At 40.2% G+C, this 6,000-nt stretch overlaps 1 protein-coding gene across 1 annotated transcript in view; it reads right to left on the bottom strand.

The window, feature by feature from the left end:
• Positions 1 to 5,297, bottom strand: part of NAA35 (N-alpha-acetyltransferase 35, NatC auxiliary subunit) — a 153,285-nt gene extending 147,988 nt beyond the window's left edge. The window contains exon 1 of the mRNA XM_077148627.1: positions 5,060 to 5,297. The gene's annotated coding sequence lies outside the window, so the exon portion shown is untranslated. The remainder of the gene's footprint in view (positions 1 to 5,059) is intronic.
• Between the last annotated feature and the right edge of the window lie 703 nt (positions 5,298 to 6,000).

Genomic DNA, 6,000 nt, shown 5'->3' on the forward strand with positions numbered 1-6,000 from the left:
GAGGGAAAAGAATGAAAAGTTCACAAGTTGCTGTCTTATTTACATCCATACTTATAATTTCTAAATGTTTAGTAGTAACAGCTTCAGGAGCTGCTACCACCATTTCTCTGTGTTTCTCACAGGCATCTGAATCATTTGAAAAGCAAGAAAACAAGTTGCAGGCAAGACGTGGTGATATTATTTCCCTCTGTTCTCTCAACATTCTTATTCCAATATTAATAAGTTACCATGCTCTTAAATATTCAATGTCACTAAAAACATTAGGGATGCTCAAGGAGCTTCACCACCATCCCTGCCCCATTCATTTATGTTTCTTTCTTCTTTGCTTTTGTATTGGTTGGGTACTGAATTTTGTGTTAATTTATTCCCCTCCCAAATACCACCACCACCCACACACATCATCCACTTCTATCATGTTGGAAATTATCTCTTTGACTCTAATTGTCAAGTTTTTATAGAAGGTTCTCTCTAAATTCTCACTTTGCTCAAATTCCTCCCATTTGAAAATACCCACCTGTGCTGGCTTGAAACTGTTACACACCCCAGAAAACCCATGTTCTTTTAATCCAGTCTAGTGGGGGAAGACCTCATGTTGGGTGGGATTTTTTTTTTTTTTGGCATGGGCAGGCTCTGGGAATTCTCCCACATGGCAGGTGAGAAGTCCGCCACTGAGACATCATTGCACCGCCCTGGGTGGGACCTTTTGATTAGTTGTTTCCATGGAGATGTGACACTGCCCATTTAAGCTGGGTCTTAATCTGCTACTGGAGCCCTTTAAGAGGGAGATGTTTTGGAGAAAGCACAGATGCTTGGAGACAGAAAATGCCCCAGGAGATGTGAAGCTAAATGCTGAAATCCAGAGTTTGCCCCCAGAGAAACCAAGAGACAACTCTGGAATCAAAAGCTGAAAGCAATGAACCGGAAGGAAGGACCAGCAGATGCCAGCCACATGCCTTCCCAATTGACAGAAGTATTCCAGATGCTGAAGACCTTTCTTCAGAATCCAGGTATCATCTTGATGATGCCTTAATTCAGACATTTTCATGGCCTTAGAACTATAACTTTCTAACTTAATAAATCCCCTTTGTAAAAATCAATCCAATTCTGGTATACTGCATTCCGGCAACTTTAGCAAACTGAAACACCACCTTTATTGGAAGCTCAGTTCTCTTCAGAGTAAGTGGAATCAGATTACTTTCTGTAGTAGCAGCCATAAATACATTTATTGCAAGGCAAGCTAAAAAGCTGCATTTTGAATATGTAAACAAAGAAGCAATTGCCTTAAATATCCCTAAATTCAAGAGTTTCTCCTCTGAGAAGTCTCTCCAGCTCCCCTACCTGAGCTCCTACTTATATTATCTACCACTCTGTGTAGCCAGTGGGTCAGCAGCCTTAGCTACACCTGGAACTTGTTAGAAATTCAAATATTGAGCCCCAGCCCACCTAATAAGTTGAAATGCTGGGAGTGAGGCCCAGCAACCTGTGCTTTAACAAGCCTGCCAGGTGACTCTGCACAGCTTTGAAGCTTTGTACTAATGAAAACAGACTCTGCTTCTCCCAGCTATCATGACACATATCCACTCAAGCCAATGTTCCCTTCTCGTCCAACTCATTAGGTGGGAAAACAGCTTTGCATCCCCATCCACGGACTAACTCACTACTTCATACAAATGTCTGTTGCTTCACATAGGGCTTTCTGAACAGCACACAGAAAGACGGTGGACTAGGAAAGGGATAAAGAAACTTGGGGCAGTAGAAGAATGGAAAAAACAGAGCTGTGAGCTGAAGTAGCACCTTTTTTTTTTTGTAATGAGACGTTATTACCACAGCTTTTAGGAGATTTAATTGTGATTTTGTTTTAGATTTGCTTTTCCATATTGGCCTTGTTCTAGTTTGCCAACTGCCAGAATGCAATATACCAGAAACAGAATGGCTTTTTTAAAAAGGGGAATTTAATACGTTGCTAGTTTACAGTTCTAAGGCTGAGATAATGTCCCAATTAAAACAAGTCTATAGAAATGTCCAATCAAAGGCATCCAGGGAAAGATACCTTGGTTCAAGAAGGCCGATAAAGTTCAGGGTTTCTCTCTCAAGTGAGAAGGCACATGGTGAACACAGTCAGAGTTTCTCATCTGGAAGGGCACATGATGAACACAGCATCATCTGCTAGCTTTCTCTCCTGGCTTCCTGTTTCATGAAGCTCCCTAGGAGGTGTTTTCCTTCTTCATCTCCAAAGGTCGCTGGCTGGTGGACTCTGCTTCTCGTGGCTATGTCGTTCTGCTCTGCTTTCTCTGAATCTCCTTCTTTCTCCAAAATGTTTCCTCTTTTATAGGACTACAGAAACTTATCAAGACCCACCCAAATGGATGGAGACATATCGTCACCTAATCCAGTTTAACAACCACTCTTGTTTAAATCACATCTCCAGGGTGGTGATGTGATTACAGTTTCAAACATACAATATTGAATAGGGATTATTCTGCCTTTATGAAATGGGATTTAGATTAAAACATGGCTTTTCTAGGGGATATACATCCTTTCAAACCAGTACAGGCCTACCAGCCTGAGAGCCATTATGCTGAGTGTCCCAAAGATAAGGCTGCACCAGAATTAATACACTTCCCCCCAGGTTTCCGGTTCGGTAAATCCAGTGTGAGGTCAGTAAGTCCCCAGGCTTCCAAGTGATACCTTGCTAGTGATTTTCAAACCCCACTTAAGTGCCATGGTAGAGGGAAGAATCCATGCCTCAAGCAGCCCTGCATTGAGTCCAGTCTTTTCTAGACTTGCATTAGCCACTTAGAAAAGAAGGAACCAAATCTGTTTTCAACAGATTCACAGTCTGGAAGGAGCAAGGAGACGTATAAAGAATTTAGTTTTAATAATACCTGTTATTATAGCCCAGGCCAACATCTTGGCTCTTAGAGGTGGTAATATCAGGCAGAGAGGTAGGGAGAGGTTCCAGCTCCTGACAGGATGCTAAAGAATCAATTAAGCAAAGGGAACCAGGAGTCACTTACCTGAGGTTGTAGAGTGAATTCACTGACGTGCATATCAAGGAATGGAGGAGGGACCCAAATGCACACTTTTAAACAGAAATGTAGTGATCTCTAAGCTAAGGAGGGAAAACAAAATTTGAAATTCCGTTCATAAAGCTAAGCAGACAAAAGGAAACAAACACAACAAAAGTAAGCAAGAAAATGGGTTCTGGGCAATTCCTAGAATCACTAGTGGCTGCAGCCAACTCTTGTGGACAAACTGCAACATGGGGTGGAGTCAGGATGCCTGCTTCTACAAGGCATACAACAGATGAACCGAATTAAATCTATGATCGAAGGCAAAGCTGGTTAGAATTATGTTTAATCACCAAAAGTAATTGTTTGCTATTTCTGAAGCCTTTGTTTCTACATAAGCAGTGGTTTTCAATCTTGATTTCACAATTAGCATCACCCAGAACATATTGAGGCCTGGACCTCATGTCCAGAGATTCCGATTTACTTGGTCTGGGTGCAGCCAGGGCATAGGATCTGTTTGTTTGTTTATCTGGGGGTGGGGTTTTTTAGGGGAGAAGGGACACAGGAATTTCTAAAACTTCTTAGTGATTTTATTGTCCAGCCAAGGATGAGAATCATTGTGAAGGTTTTCATGACTCTTGCATGCTCAGTTTCAATGAAGCAAGAGTCTGATTTTATTTCAAACCATGAAAAATTTCAAAGTAGGTAGTCAATAACTTACATATTGAGGTTATGAAAGAATCAAAAGGAAATTTGTCAGGAAGGTTTTTTTAAGAGGGTCCTCCTGTGACTCCCATTCCATCCCCAGAATGGAAGGATCGTAGGTGCTACCCCTTAGTCAAGAGTGAAAGGCTTTAAAAAGGGGAAGAGAGAAATAAGACAAAATAAAGTTTCCGTGGCTGAAAGATTTCAGAGTCGAGGGGCTGTCCTGGAGGTTATTCTTACCCGTTATATATATATATGTGTGTGTGTATATATATATATATATATATATATATATATATATATATATATATCCCTTTTTCGTTTATGGCGTATTGGAGTGGCTGGAGGGAAGTACCTGACACTTTTGAAATGTATTCCAGTATCCTTGATTTTTACAGATGATTGTATAACGATATAGCTTTTACAATGTGACTGTGTGATTGTGAAACCTTGTGTCTGATGCTCCTTTTATCAAGGGTATGGACAGATGAGTAAAATAATAATAATAAGGATAATAAATAAACAAATAGTAGGGGGAGATAAAGAGTAAAAGAAAAAGTGTCTGTATATACTGAGCTCACTTGCAGAAATGTACCTTAAGGAAAAAATTAGCAAGATTTGTAGTCACAAAAGTATGCATAACTTCATTGCTTTTATAATATATTAAAAAAGAAAAAGCAAGTCTTCAATAAAAGGCTATTGAATAAATATTCTCTAATTGCCATTAAAATGAACTACGTTCATTGATATTAACAAATAGTCCAGGTTTATTGCAACGAAGAGATCAGAATAAAATAGAGATATGAGTATATCATTTTGTTTTCTAAGAATATTTTCTTTTGTATCAATTCTTTTGTAACAAGAAATATGTTAATGATCATTATAATTTTCTCCTCTTATAATCTGCATTTTCATTTAAAAAAGTTATTTCAAGCATTATGTAACTATTATACCTCTCTACGTAAATCACACTATTGTAATTCTCTACATAAATTACTCTGAATAGATAGTCCAAATGATTGAATATATGACTTCTACTTAAATCTTGGGCAGTGATCAAAATGATTTTCTGAAAAAGAAAAAGAAAAAAAAGAGTGAGGGGCTTCAGCAGGAGTACGTAGAGAGTTTCACATTCGCCCCTACACAGGCAGGGAGACCCAGCGGTCTGGTATCTGACTTCCACCTGAAAAATTTTAAAGGTTGAGGTTGATTCATTAATTGCTCCTGCGTGGGGAGGCGGGAGAGATTGGCTGGTTTGGGATGGGCCGGCAGTCGCAATTTGTCTGGGCAAAGGAGCTTAAGCAGACTACTCAGGACAAATTGGAGTGGGCTTAGTCACTCACCCCTTCCACCGTTTCAGTAGCTTAGCAAAGAGCTAGATCACCAGGCGTGTGTTTATTCAAGGAGAAAGCAGGTGAATTCCGAATAGCTGATCTCAGAAAGCTTCCTCTTTCTAATAAGTCCTCTTTCCTCACCAGGAATGTTCTATGTTACACAGGCATCTAGCTTGTCCTTGCTCATCTTTTCCAATAGATATAACGTGGGTCATTGGAATGGGGCTCCTCTCTCCTAGGACCTTGGCCATTCTGAACCCAGCCCACCTACGTGGGATCCATGGGCTACTCCTGTTGGAATAACAATAGCATGAGCCTGCACGCTCTGTGACATCTCTGCTTACAATTTTTCCCCCAGTAAGCCTTCTTTAATATTTGTACCATGTGGCATTCGCGATGGGTGTCTACCCATGCCACCTTTGCACAGTGACCACTAAGGGGAAAGATATGATCTGTGGCCTTTCCAGTCTTGGCCGAGAAGGACTGTCAGAAAGAACAATGGGAACCGAACAGCAAATGTCTGCATGGAGCAGGGTCAGCTAAAACATAAGGACTGAGTGGGTAGCGGCAAGTTAAAGGAAAATACAATGCCCCTTTCGTTCCCACTGCAGTCCTCTGAAGAACGCTCAAAAGCATGCACCAGAAAAAAAAAATTTTACACTCTCTACCCACCAACCAACAGCTTCCACATGCCCCCTACCTCTGAGCCTGGTAACCTCCAATCTACTTTCTATCCCTGTGAATTTGCTATTTCTCCAATTATTTCATATAAATGATATCATACAGTATTGCTTATTACTCTTAGCATGTTTTCAAGGTTCATCCATATTGTAGCATGTATCAGAATTTCATTTCTTTTTACAGCTGAATAATACTCCACCATACATACCTGCTGTTCATCTATTGATGGACAGCTAGATTGTTTCCATCTTTTGACTACTGTGAATAAT

Source organism: Tamandua tetradactyla, chromosome 2, assembly GCF_023851605.1.
Source record: "Tamandua tetradactyla isolate mTamTet1 chromosome 2, mTamTet1.pri, whole genome shotgun sequence".
Classification (NCBI taxonomy): domain Eukaryota; kingdom Metazoa; phylum Chordata; class Mammalia; order Pilosa; family Myrmecophagidae; genus Tamandua; species Tamandua tetradactyla.